Source organism: Amblyomma maculatum, chromosome 3, assembly GCF_055883805.1.
Source record: "Amblyomma maculatum isolate TAMU_Amacu chromosome 3, ASM5588380v1, whole genome shotgun sequence".
In the NCBI taxonomy this organism is placed as follows: Eukaryota; Metazoa; Arthropoda; class Arachnida; order Ixodida; family Ixodidae; genus Amblyomma; species Amblyomma maculatum.
Window position 1 is genome coordinate 134,906,804 of NC_139346.1, and position 14,058 is coordinate 134,920,861.

Below are 14,058 nucleotides of genomic sequence, written 5' to 3' on the forward strand. Positions count from 1 at the left end.
GGTGACCTCCAAGAAGAGGAGAACTGAATGCGCGAATTTTAATGAATTACGCAGCCTGGTGGAGTGGTTTTTTTTCACCTATGCTTTGTGCTTGTCGCGCATCATTTTGTGTGTGTGTGTGCGCGCGTGTGTGTCTGTGTGTGTGTGTGTGCGCGCGTGTGTGTGTGTGTGTGTGTGTGTGTGTGTGTGTGTGTGTGTGTGTGTGTGTGTGTGTGTGTGTGTGTGTGTGTGTGTGTGTGTGTGTGTGTGTGTGTGTGTGTGTGTGTGTGTGTGTGTGTGTGTGTGTGTGTGTGTGTGTGTGTGTGTGTGTGTGTGTGTGTGTGTGTGTGTGTGTGTGTGTAAAGTTAGGTTTTGAAGTTGGTAACAAAGGAAAAAAAGCGCGTCCCGTGTTCGAACCCGACCGGTTTCAATCCGCTCCTATGTATATTTTTCCTTTTTTAGCGTAAAAGTTCAGCCGAGGTCATGGTAAGTCATTGTTCAGACATAGGCTTCATCACACTCTCAATTGGCTGGCGAACTTTCAAGACCCGTCGGGGAGACTCGCTCGTTTGAGCCTCTATAACGGAAATAGTTTGCATCGTCAGCGATGAAGCCACGGGATTGTGACCTCACGAAGCAGCTTCGCCAATCGGAGCGATGGCACAAACAAGATCGAACAAGATCCTTGGTCGGAGGTGGTGAACGGATGAGTGCTTGTGCACTAAAACAAAATCGAATGCCATATTTGACTATATTCAGTACCTCTGCATTCCTCTTCGAGTACTGGCTTGGCCCCGCCTCATCTTCATCTTCGTGCGTCGGGGATCCAAGCTTGAGAACGACACAAGCGTCATTCACGCCATGGTAACGTTGCGACAAGCTTTTGTCTGTAATTGAGTTTGTGTACGGCACCATGCCTTGCCCCATGGTGGGTGCGTGCCATTTTTCAAGAGGCCAACAAAAACAACAACCCGAAGAAAATGCTGGTACCGAAATTGTATGTAGATCTGTGTTCACTGGCGCAGTAACAATATTTGGCCGAAATACACTAAAAACAAGTCACAGAAGAAATTTAAGCAGTTTTTTTATCGCATTGATCGCTTTTCGAATACCCAGTTCGATAAGCCGAAATGTTAGTCTAGGATAGAAAAGTTGAGGGAAAATCATTATTGAATTCAGTTTACCTGGCGAAAAGCTGGAGAACAAAACACGCATATAAAGCTAAATGGTGTGCACACATTAATGACATATGAGAGACTGACGTGAAGTAGAGGCTCACTTGGTACATTTTGTGGACTGCAATAACCGCCCAAATAAAGGCGGGGCTGAAAAGGCGGGAGGAATGTGCGCGATGGAGAACACCGCGCGCGCATAAGCGTTGCGCATTTATTTCTGTTTTTCAACTGACACTGCAAGGGAGAATGCATTCAGAAGTACACTGCAATTAACTTTCTTTTGTGCATAATGCAACAAGCAGCAATGTCAATTAAAGGTTTCACTCAGAATAAATGGGAATATTTCTACGAAAGTATACAAAGTAACACCATCAGTAACGACAACAGCTTTTAGCCGATTTTTTTAGATAAATATATTGCCGCGAACCATTGTATACTTTATCGCAGCTGGTATGTGGCCTTATCACTTTACTTGCACCCAGCCGGGGTGGCGCAGTGGATTAACACAAACCAAACCAAACCATTTTACTTGCATAGCACGCAGAAGGGTCTTGAGCATTCATGGTCACTGTCGCAGGCGCGTATTTGGCTTTACCTGGGGTGGTATCGCGCAAGTGAACAGGATCGGACGGTATGTTGTGCAAAAAAAAAGTCAATTACAAGTGCAGCCTTCTGTGTCTTCTCTGTGTCCTGTCACCTCCACTCTGTTGGGGAATCACGTACCAGCCGGCCACTTCTGCCTCAATGGGCTGGGTAACCCCAATTTCCGAAATAGTCCCCACGCTGAAGCTATACGCGTACAGAGACGTCTGGATCGCAGCACCCCCGTAATTTGCAACGAATATCTTTTTAGGAAGTATATAGATGATCATGTCTTGGCTTGGATTTCGTTCACTACTCTACATGGTGAGTTAATGGTGATGTTTCTAATGCCTTTGCTTGTACATATTCAACAAGCTCTTGTGTGTAGCAGCAGTAAATTCGTTTTTATATGTGTCGGTGCCAAACAAATTGTCGTGGCTGATATCAGAGCTCTGATATACACCTTCTGCGCTTGTGTGAAGTGCTGAGCACGGATTCCAATTCCTGTTGTGTTTTAAATTACTTTCATCGACTATACTCTATAGTGCTAAGGTGCGCGTGTTTTACAGCACTTTCTACTTTATGCGTTACGCGAGTGATGGAGAACAGCAAGTATTCGATAAGATTTATGCAAATGACCTAAACATCCATCTAGTTTTCAGCACATTGTATGATGTCCTTGTTCTCTATATTTTTCAATGGAACCTCTGTCCTCGTGTGAAGAGGAGTAGAATGAATCGTTCGCAACCTTTATCATGAGTGTCAGCGTCATAAACGTTGGTTGTCTTACGTAACAATCATCAACAGAAATAAAAATTTACAATAACTACCGCATCTACTCTACCATACAGCACCCCCCCCCCCCCCCCCCCCCCCCCCGTCCTCCTCCATTTCAATTCCTATATAGGGCACCCCTGGCATCATGAGCCGCACCAGATCGCTTTCAATAGGCCTCTTCGGACAGACCAACAGGCCAAGTTGGCCTGTAAATATGCATTATAGGGTTTACTTGAAGATTCCAAACCTTATTCGCAGCATCTATTCAGTGCTACTGGCAAGTCGCTTTGAAGGATTCTCTGAATTTGCTCCAAGAAGAAGAAGAAAAAAAGAAAATCCTTGTGCGCCGTGTTGCACGTGCCGCGAGCGGAACGAATCGAAGGCGCAGAAGAAGAAAGGGCGCTTCCGAGGTAGCACCATCCTTTCGTCGAGCTCCCGAGAACCGGTAAGCCAGTTCCATCCGATGCCAGCTTGTACGAGGGCAGAGCGCACTATAAGGAAGTGACAGGCATCGGAGAGTGGTTGATTCAGTTGCCTTTCTAGCAGCGCGTTTTGAGTTTCGATTCAGTACGCGACTTGTTCTTTAATCCTCATCGCCGATTTATTAACTGCTTACGCGGTCATGCAGTTCCGTTGCTACTTCTTTATCTGGCATTTAACTAGTCCGGGGTACAAGCCAATAACTATGCCGTGTCACTGCGCGTCGGCAAAGCTGTGAATTCTTTTTGCCCAGTTGGGTGCAGTCGTAAGACGCCCGACTACTGTGCCGCAGTTCCCGCACTACTGTGCCGCAGTTCGCGGGTTCGAACCCGACCGCGGTGGCTGCGTTTCGGTGCTCGAAATTACTCCGTAGCCCTCCACTACAGCTCCCATTTCTCTCTTTCTACTTTCACTCCCACCTTCCTCCCTTTCCTTGCGGCGCAGTTCAGGCGTCCACAGAGCAATTGTGACAGATACTGCGCCTTTCCCTTTCTGTGAACCAATTGGTATTATTCATCTAGTAGAATCAAGGTAATCATAACGATACGCGGTATTTACCCGTCACTTTAACAAGCAGAGCGAAAATGCATGTTTGAAACAGTTGTTGCTTCATTATATAATTGCGTCACTGTTGGGTACGTTCAAGCGTTCGCTGTCGAACTACATATACGAGGGGCGGCTGCTCATGGCCCTACGGGGCTGGGACTGGTAGGCCTACCCAGCCCCGTAGGGCAAGGAGCAGCCACCCTCGTATATGTAGTTCGACAGCGAACGCTTGAACGTACCCTACAGTGACGCCATTATATAATGAGGGAACAACTGTTTTAAACATGCATTTTCGCTCTGCTTGTTAAAGTGACGTGTAAATACCGTGTATCGTTCGTTATCGAAGTGTCGCTATCTCACGTGACCTCGAACCATCTGATTGGTCGAAACGCCGGAACATGACGTTGCCACCTCGTCCGGGGAGTGGCAACATCCGGCGGTTCCGGCGTTTCCACCAATCAGATGACTCGAGGTCACGTGAGATAGCGACACTGCGGTAACGATGCAAACTCGGAATACGGGCCTAGGTCACCATCGTTTGCGGCTGGTGCTAGCCTGCCACTGGAGGCTTGCAGGCCATCATTGCACCCGCCAATGCTTCGACGGAGGACGACAGCTGTTGCGACGTGCGTTTTTCTCTCTCCCTCTCCTCTTCCTTCTCTATTTTCTCCTCTGCCTTCACGATGCAGCGGAGGTGGCTCAGCTACAGAGCCAGTAGCTGGCCCGTACATTTTCTTTGAAAACTGATTGATTTATCGGAAGGGAAAGGCGCGGTATTACTTCCTCACTTGTTTTCTGTGGACACCTCAACCGCGCCGTAATGAAAGGGAGGAAGGTGGGAATGAAGGTGGAAAGAGAGAAAGGGAGCCGTAAGTGGAGAGCTACGGAGTAATTTCGACCACCTGGGGATCTTTAATGTGCGCTGACATCGCACAGCACACGTACGCCTCCTGCATTTTCTTTTCTGGTTGATTTATAGGGAGGGAAGGCGCGGTAACTGTCTCACTTGTTCTCTGTGGACACCTTTACATTGGCCTTGCTCCTAAATAAATAAATAGATAAATAAATAAATAAATAAATAAATAAATAAATAAATAAATAAATAAATAAATAAATAAATAAATAAATAAATAAATAAATAAATAAATAAATCAAAAATACAATTACTGTGTGCTCCTGACTCACCTTAAGCACATGCAAGTATTATGTGCTTCTACAGAAACCTTGAAAAGTAGCGTTTGTCGTGCACATGTGTGCTCCAGATGGAGACCATTGTTGGTGAAAACGGGCACATGTATGCCACTATGTTTCACATACGCATGACCGCGATACGGATGTGCAGGAGATGGCGACGCGACGAGTGGCGGTCAACGTCGAGGTCCCCGTGCCAGCTACAGTCTTTGGAAACATGCAGGCTGCTCTGCCTGCGAATTCAAGGTGGGCTTCTCGGCGCCTTGGATGATGCATCTCCGTTTCCTCACGTTCTATTCTATTGCCCACTCTGTCGCAGCAACCAAACCCACAACAGCCCAATGCGCTGGATAGCCCTCGCAGGTGGCGTCGCCTTTGTCCTGGTCATCATGGCTTTCCCGGCTGTCATGATCGCCCTCTCTGAAGGTACCGCAAACACAAATTTGTTAGCGGTGTAGTGACGCGCACATGTGTTTTGCTTCACACTTTCGCTCGCCGCTGCAGTTCGCATGCTTCCCGAACACGTACGAACAGCGCGAGCTCATTCGATTGGAGCTTTCTAGTGTCACGTACACGGTGATTCGGGATACCAACGCAAATTGCAACGATGGTGACACGTTCATGACAAAATTTGCAACGCAAATTTTGCCGATGGTGACACGTTCATGACGTGCGTCGACTGCACTTGTAATTTCCACATTGGAAAATGCAGCGGCGTGACCGAACGATCGTTTAGGATGATGAAAGAAACCACTAGGAAAGCGCTGAAATGCCCAGCTTGCAAGCAAGCAGCTGGACAGACCGATTCAGATAATGTCTTGGAAAATTTCCAAGCAGAACTAGCGGAAATAAACAGAAAATTGTCTGGCATGCTCGTACTGGAGACCAAATTAGACAAGCTAATGAACATGCAGGAAACTGTGTTGAACATCGAGAGGTCAGTACAGCTTCTGTCTGACACTTATGATGACATAAAAGTGAACCTACAACGACAGGACAAAGAAATAGGCGACTTGCGGCGTCGAGTGGAGGCTGTTGAGAGTGGAAGCGGTGAAAGTACTGTCCAAACACTAAAACAAGAATTAAATGAACTCGAACAGTATAGCCGCCACCAGAACATTGAAATCCATGGGCTTGAGCTGAGTGAAAATGAAGACCTCATGGCTGAAATTAACAAGATTGCCCGAAAATTGGAGCTCCCTGATTTATCCGATAGCAACGTTGAACATGTGCATCGTTTGCCCCCCAAAAAGGACAGAAGGCCTGTGGTGATTGTAAGGTTTTCCAACCGAGCCCTCAGGCGCAAATGGTTTGAAGTACGCAAGTGCGCGCAAGAAAAGTTGACCAACATCAGCTTCTATGAAAACTTGACACCAATGAACAGGCGATCGCTGTGGCTGGCGAAGATAAGGGCAAAGGAATATGACTACAAATTCGTGTGGACTTCTGAGGGTAAAGTGTTTGTAAGAAAACAAGCAAAAGCAAGTGCTATCAGGATTGCAACCGAAAATGACCTGAGCAAAATTCTTTAGGTTAGTGACGACGGCTATTTCGATTTCAAGAAATCAAGATGGCGTACCACACGACTACTTCGTTCAATGATCTGGTGAAAAGTAACAAGTGTTTTCGTGAAAAGGGGCTTTCTTTTTTTCATTTAAATACACAGAGTCTGAGGAACAAACAAGATGACGTTAGTACATACCTCTCACAACTACAGTGTTCCTTTGATTTCTTGGCTTTTTCAGAAACATGGTTCTCAAGTGTCACTGATGTTACGAATTTTTCCGGGTACAGTCACGTTTCTGTTTATCGTGTGCAAAAACGGGGTGGAGGTGTGTCCCTATTTATCCGCGACTGTTTTCACTATGATACCATAGACGACTTTACCTGCATGTGTGACGACCTTGAAACTGTTGCCATCATGTGCAAAAACATTGCCATCGTATGCGTCTACCGACCGCCCCAGGGCACGCTGTCAATTTTTTTAAACTACATTGAATCACTCATGGATTTTGTCAATTCCTGGAAGAGGCATGTAGTGATCATAGGGGACTTTAATATCGATCTTAACTCTAATAACCCTGCTAAAGTTCAACTTCTTGAAATTATGCTTCAAAATGGTTGTGAGAACGTCATTGAACAGCCTACGAGAGTCACATCGAATACAAGTACTCTGATCGACTTATGTTTCACAGATTTTTCTAAGTCTGCTAGTTGCTCCGATGTACTTTGTTCAGGACTGAGCGATCATCTACCAATTTTTGTAGCATTACCGATCGCCACACGTACACAATGTACAAATAATACTATCCGTATCATCAATGACGGCGGAAAAAAGACCTTTCATTCACTTGTTGATAACTTGAACTGGACGAACGTATATAAGGAACCCGATCCATCTGTATCCTACGATATTTTTATGTCCGAATTACAAATTTGTTACGATGCTGCATTCCCCCTCACAACAATTGTTCGGCACAAGAAAGCAAGGAAAGAATGGATTACGAATGACCTTTTTAAGCGCATAAAACACAAGGATAAGCTGTTCGAACAGTTTCTGCGGACGCGTGATATTGCAAAGCTGCAAGAATTCAAGCGGTTCAGAAACAAACTTAGCTCTGACTTAAAGAAAGCCAAGTGTAGATTCTATCAACATAAGTTCGAAAAGTGCGCAGATAACCTCCGAAAAACATGGAAACAATTCAATGAACTAAACGCCACGCACGTTTCTGGTATACCATTTGAATTAGTTATAAATGGAGCCACTTATTCGGAGCAAAACTTAGTTAACCTTATCAATGATCATCTAGCTAACGCAGGTGCTGGAAACTTTTCATCTCTTTCATTGCCTCACAGCAGTCTGGAGAGATATATAGGACAGGCGCTGCTTGAAAGTGCATTTTTAACGCCCACTTCTGAGGATGAGATAAACCTTATAATAAACTCGTTCGATAACCGATCGGCAGCTGGCCACGACGACATTAAAGCCGCACCTATAAAAGAAACTGCCCACTTAATCTCAAAACCACTCGCTTACATCTGCAACCGCATACTCGCTTCGGGAATCTTTCCTGAGAAAATGAAGATAGCTCGTGTCGTCGTCATTCACAAGGGAGGAAAATACAGTGACCTGAACAACTATAGGCCGATTTCAGTTTTGCCTCTTTTTTCGAAAGTGATTGAACGTGTCATACACAAACGCCTCAACAACTTTTTTGTTACAAAAAACATCATATCAACAAAGCAGTACGGGTTCCAGAAAGGAAGATCAACTGAAATGGCTCTCGTACAAATAAAAAATAAAATAATTAAAAATATTGAGGATAAGCTGTACACCGTTGAAATATTTCTAGATTTTCGCAAAGCCTTCGATTCCATCAAACATCATATTTTGCTAAGAAAACTGGAAATATGTGGAATTAGGGGCATAGCACTTCAACTCATGCGCAGTTACCTTGAGTCGCGTTTTCAGTTCGTATGCCTACATGGCTACAAATCAAACCCAAGGACTGTAAAATGTGGTGTACCGCAAGGATCTATATTAGGCCCTTTGCTCTTCTTGATCTATATAAACGATATAGTTAACATTCCTCAAACTGATGACATGGTATTATATGCAGACGATACGAATGTATTCTTCTCTGGAACAAATCTTAATGAACTTGAAAACACTGCTAACACGTGGCTATTAAATCTTAGTGTGTGGCTAAACTTAAATAGTCTTGAACTCAACGAGAAAAAAAACTAAATTTATGCTTTTCTGTGCAAAAAACAAACCAATAGATTACGATTTTAAGCTTCGCTACGGCTCTTGCTACCTTGAACGTGTCAGCTCCCATTCCTTTCTAGGAGTTAAATTCCATCACAACCTAGGCTGGAGCGACCACATAGACCACACCCGTGTCAAGATAGCGAGAGCTATTGGTATGCTTTCCCGGCTTCGAGATCTTATACCTTGCTCGCTGAAAAGACAGTTGTATTTCTCTCTTATCCATTCTCGCATCAGTTATTGTCTTCTTATCTGGGGTACTTGTAACAAAACTGACTTAGAAAAAATATCAGCCCTCTAGTCGCGTGCAGCTGGGTTACTTTTACCTGCAGGAAACAACACAAATAGTTGCTCGGCAAATACACAGTCTCGAATGATCCCTGTGAAAATCATGTATGAACTCAAAATATGTGTGTTTATTTATAACGAAATAAAAACAAATTACATTAATTTTTTTAACACGTACCTAAACAGATCTACTGGTTACAGCTTGCGTCAAACTTCTGTTGTGGTAAATAGGCCTCGTACTAACTACGGAACACAATCAATTGAGCATCAGATCATGTTGATGTGTAATTCTCATCCGTTTGTAATAGATGCAGCTAAAAATAGTTCCACGCACAGGGTTTTAAACGCATCTGTTCGTCTTTCTTTTTGTCTAACGTTGTGTCCTAACAAAATGCTTACTTCTGGTTCCGTTTGATGTAACCCTGCTGGGGAGGGGGGGGGGGGGGTCCTGTGGTGCGGTGGCCTCATAGATTGTTCATAGTAGGATGTCGTGCGGTCTGTGTGGCATATCGTGCGGTCTGTATGATATGCCATACAATTCGTATAATATGCCGCGCGGATGGGGTGGTGTGTCGTGCAGATTGTGCGGTGTTCTGTGGTGGATGGTCTGTGGGGTTGTTGCGTCGTAGGAATGCTGTATCGGTTCGAACAACCCTAATGTATAGCATTACTGTACCATTTTTGTATATGATTTAGTGTGTATTATTATTTTATTATCTGTATATATTTACAAGAACTGTTTATGATGCGTCTGTTTTGTAAGCGATGGCAAAGACAGCCTTTTGTTGTTGTACAATGCAATACCGCTCCTGCTGCTGTACCCAGGCGAGGACAAGACCCAGTCAGGAGGTTTAGCACCTCCTTTTGTCTTGCCTCGTGGGCAATACCTGTATGTTGCCCGAAGGAGAAATAAACAAAAAAACAAACAAACAAAAAAAAAGCTTTTATGACAGGGCGTTAGCTCAGACAACGGCAGCAAGCAGCACAGACGCACAAGCGCAAGCGACACTTCTTCGTCCTTTCAACTTCGTCTTCCTTCACTTCTCAGTCATGCGCCACCTGGCAACGCTAGGTGGCAATAGACACACCCACCGCACGGACAAAGTACCTTCATGTGACCGCTGTTTGAACGTATGAGAAAACGGATCATGCTTACAGCCCGCCTTATAGGGAGGTGAATTTGCTTTCCTACATAACTTATTTTTATTGGTGGTATTTCTATTTAGACTGCTACACAGCTACAGTTGAAAGCCATAGAGCTGTCATATCAACCTCACAACGACAGGAATTCCCTCTGTCCGCGGCAATCGAACCGGAAGCACAGCTTGTCCGAGGCAGTCGCTCTACCGGCCAAGCTAACCGGCACTGCAAACATATGGCAGCGTGAGGCCGAATTGATTGATAGCTGGAATGAATGTTACTCCAATCCGTTTAGGGGAATCCCCCGTGGTCACATAGACTTGAAGGGAGGAATTAATGCATCTATATTACCAGCATGTCAGTACCTATGATTAGCTTAGCAAGTTGGGGCGGTTTTCAAACTCAGACGGTGATCCGGGGTTCGATATCGCGACCATGAATATTATTCTTCAAACGCGAAGTTTTTGAACAGCTTAATTTCGAATCAAAATGCTCTGTGAAAGGAATTTCTTTCGCCATCGGAAATAAAAGGGATGAAGCAAGCGCACAAGCAAACCAGAACGCGTGCACGTGATCACAGGACCAATAATTATGGACTCGCATATAAATGACCTGTCACTGCCCGATGCACAACAGCTCATTATATTGACACATACAAGCCCTGGTGTGGTCACTGATCACACGCTGTTTGTACCCGGTCTCTCGGTTCACTGCAATGTAGCACTGAGGGTGCGATGCGAGGTCGTGATATGGGAGCTGTTTGGACAACTTCAGTATTTAATTGTATACATTACCAAACAAACGCTGCTGCACAAGAATAGGGAGGTTGTTTTTGTAGCAGTCGGATGCATTAAAACGCGTTCACCAAACTGGGCCTGGTAAACGAAGACATTTGGTAGTCATTTCAAGAGGCCACTCAGGTGCGTTGCAATCTTTGCACATCATGAAACCTATAAATAGATCAGGTTCGATCAAGAGCGCTTATTTAAAGAAGCTTTGAGGACTTTGAGGACCGACATAAGCTCGCTTGCATCATTAAATTACCACAATATAAAGGCAAAGATGTTTCCTTAGATAAAAACGAAGCTAGAAAAAAGAAACAAACAAAAACAAATAAACATAAAAACCTCCAAAATAGCTGACTCCAACAATGTCAACACAGCTTTTGAAACGTGAATGTTTAGCATTCACTTTCGAACTCTGATCACACTCATTTTCGGTCTGGTTGTCAATGGTGTGAAGAGGGTCACAAGAGAAAGTGTTAGAGCTTTAAAATGCAATTTTCTAGCAAAAATCAACTTTTTCTTCTGAACACATGCTCAAAATATAGATTTTTAAAATTGAAAATACCAACATAATGGAGTACTTATCAGTGTCCCTTCAAAATTGCTAAACGACATACGTGCTCCGTCTGGTTGGAACTGTTCCAGCTGATGTGAGTATTCCAGTGACCGAATGCTATTTATTTAGTGGCTGCTATATGCCTTTGAATTATAATTGCGTACAGAGGCTTCTAATTCTCTTGTTGAGCCCTCATATGTGCTGTTCTCTGTAGGCTAAACTGATGCGAAAAGTGAAATCATTCTGTGATGCTTTAAAGAGAGGCACCGTTCAAAGAATGGAGGTTGTGAGCCAGCAAGTGTTGATTTCGCAAGAAGTGCTCCTAAAATCGCAATGAATGAGTTTCACTCTCCTCTGCGATCGCAGACGCTCGCGTCCAGTACCTGAGCCTTCAGAAGCAGAACTCCTGGAGCAGCAGCAGCCGGAAAGACGACGCCACCGCGGAGCCCACCAAAGGTTAGCGGGCTATGCGTCCAGGCAGCAGCAGGGACAGGGAAAGTAAAGAAAGGAAAGGGGGGGGGGGGGGGGGGGACTGGGAGCTCGTGGACCTCAACCAATCAGCTCGTGGATCCCAGTTCGAAAACACTTCTGGATCTAGTCTTAGTTTCAAAACAAAACAAAACAGCTTTTTCTTGTAGGGAAAAGTTAGTGAAAATAATATTGGGCGCAAAAAACTGCAAATGCAGCGTCCACACAGCGCTCTTCCTTTTCGTTATCCTTTGCGTTGAAAATACGATTTTTGTTTATAAAGTGAAACATGCCTACCGGGCTTGATAGTTTAGCCCCAATCGTTTCTAAACTATCGCGGCCTGAACGCCACGCAAATCATGCGGGATGACAAGAGATGAAGACGCACAAACTGACATCTGTACTCGGGTGCGGTCTGCAAGGAAAATGAATGTACAGCTGTGCCTTCTTAGCCTGGGACACGGAGCTCTGCGTTTTCGTCACAGGGCGGGTGTCTCGCCTGGGGGACTCGGCGTCGCCGCCCGGCCGACAAGCGTTAATCGGCCTCCCTGCCGCCGCCACGCCGGACGCGGGTCACCGGTTAGCGCAGCGGCGCTCCCAGCGCCTCCGCCAGCAGCCGGCCCCGACGGAGCCGTCGTTCGGTGACGGCCATGCAGGACAGGTGCCCGCCGGCCTCCACGCCATGCAGTGCGCCGACGAGTCTTGCGAAAGCGAGAGTAAGCTGCGCCCACCCTCTCCGCAATTGAGCAACCTTTGGCGACAGTACTGTTCAGTAGATCCGTGCAATTATTCGGTGCGTTCGGCGGCGAAGGCAGCCTCTCAGCGAAAATTCTAACGGTGTCGCTGACAAAAAATTAACAGCACTAAGCTTTTCCGCGTTCGCGAATAATAACTGACTTAACTGATAATCGAAGTCACTCGTTCGGTAACAGCAGCGTGTTTTATGAGCAGTCCCCGCAGCCAAATTATAACTGCTATTCGATTTCATCAACGCATCTCGATGTGTGTTGGTGCTCAGTTTTTTTTTTTGCTGGTATTTTCATTATATACCTATAAATCTCGTAAACTGAAAAATAAAGCGGAATAGTCGAACAATGCAATTAATCATTAAATTATATCTGCCTATTTGAACCAATGATGTCTGTCTCAGGTGTTGAGGATGCGCTCCATACTGAGAATTTGGTGAATATCTTCAGCCAGTCAGTGATTTTGCCAATAATATTCTGTAACTGTGCCGTATTTTATCCATAGGCAGCCCATATTTGCACTCTGCTTAAAGCTCCGATACGTTTGGTTTTTCTCGCGTTTTCCACCTTCACAGCGATGTATCCATTAGGAAAACTGAATTCAAAACGCACACTCTGAATAATAGACGATCACGTATGGAAAGTTGCTTTGCAATAAAGGCCACTGTAGTACAGCGTGCCGTTATAACGTTTAACCAATATTTAACCAATATCTCTCGATGAAATGAATCGATTTCGGCGCGAGTTTCGCAGAGCCGCTGATATCGAAGAGAACACAACGTGCTTTCATTCATTACAGACACTAGAAGCGGCAAAAGAAAAGCATTGCTTACAGAACATTACAAAGAAAAGCGCCTCGATAAAAAGAAATCTGGGAGTAATCGTGGATTTCGGGGAGGCGTGGGGAGGGGTGATTAGTCTGCCATTTTCTGACTCTTTAAAGAAGTTAACAAGGACACCCCGATAGACATTGAGACGCGTCAGTTTACTAGAACTGAAGTGGCAAAGCTGTGATTCAGTACCGTTCGCATTCGTAGCAGCTACAACTCCAATGCCGGCCCAAAAGAGAACTATAATGTGATGAACTTGTATGGAACAGCCAGGTATTTGAAACGCTGTGAGCAGTATATCTGCCGCGTTTTTCGGTTGAGGATAATGCATTGTAAAATGCATTATTTTACATTCCTTGAATTTTACCCAGACAATCTTGCAAGGCAACCGGATGCACAACTGACGAGTACTGATGAGCACGGCAGGTTAATAGGCTGAAGTTAATAAAATGCAGTAACCTCAAAATCGGAAGAGCATGCCATTAATGTAACCACTTATTAGAGGTGTCCTCTTAACATTAATTTAGATGGAAATAGCTATTCCTTATATGGGCTTTATTTTAGTCTTGTAGCACACCTTCATCGCATCATAGGTTTATTTGAGATCTAGGATCTTAAAAATGCTTCCAACTCAATAAAACACGGTGTGGTAGGCTTTGTTTTTCACTTCTGTCGCTCCATATATTAATGACATTAAAACAGGCCTTATTATCATTATCGCAGAACGCCTAAAAAGTAACAGGAGT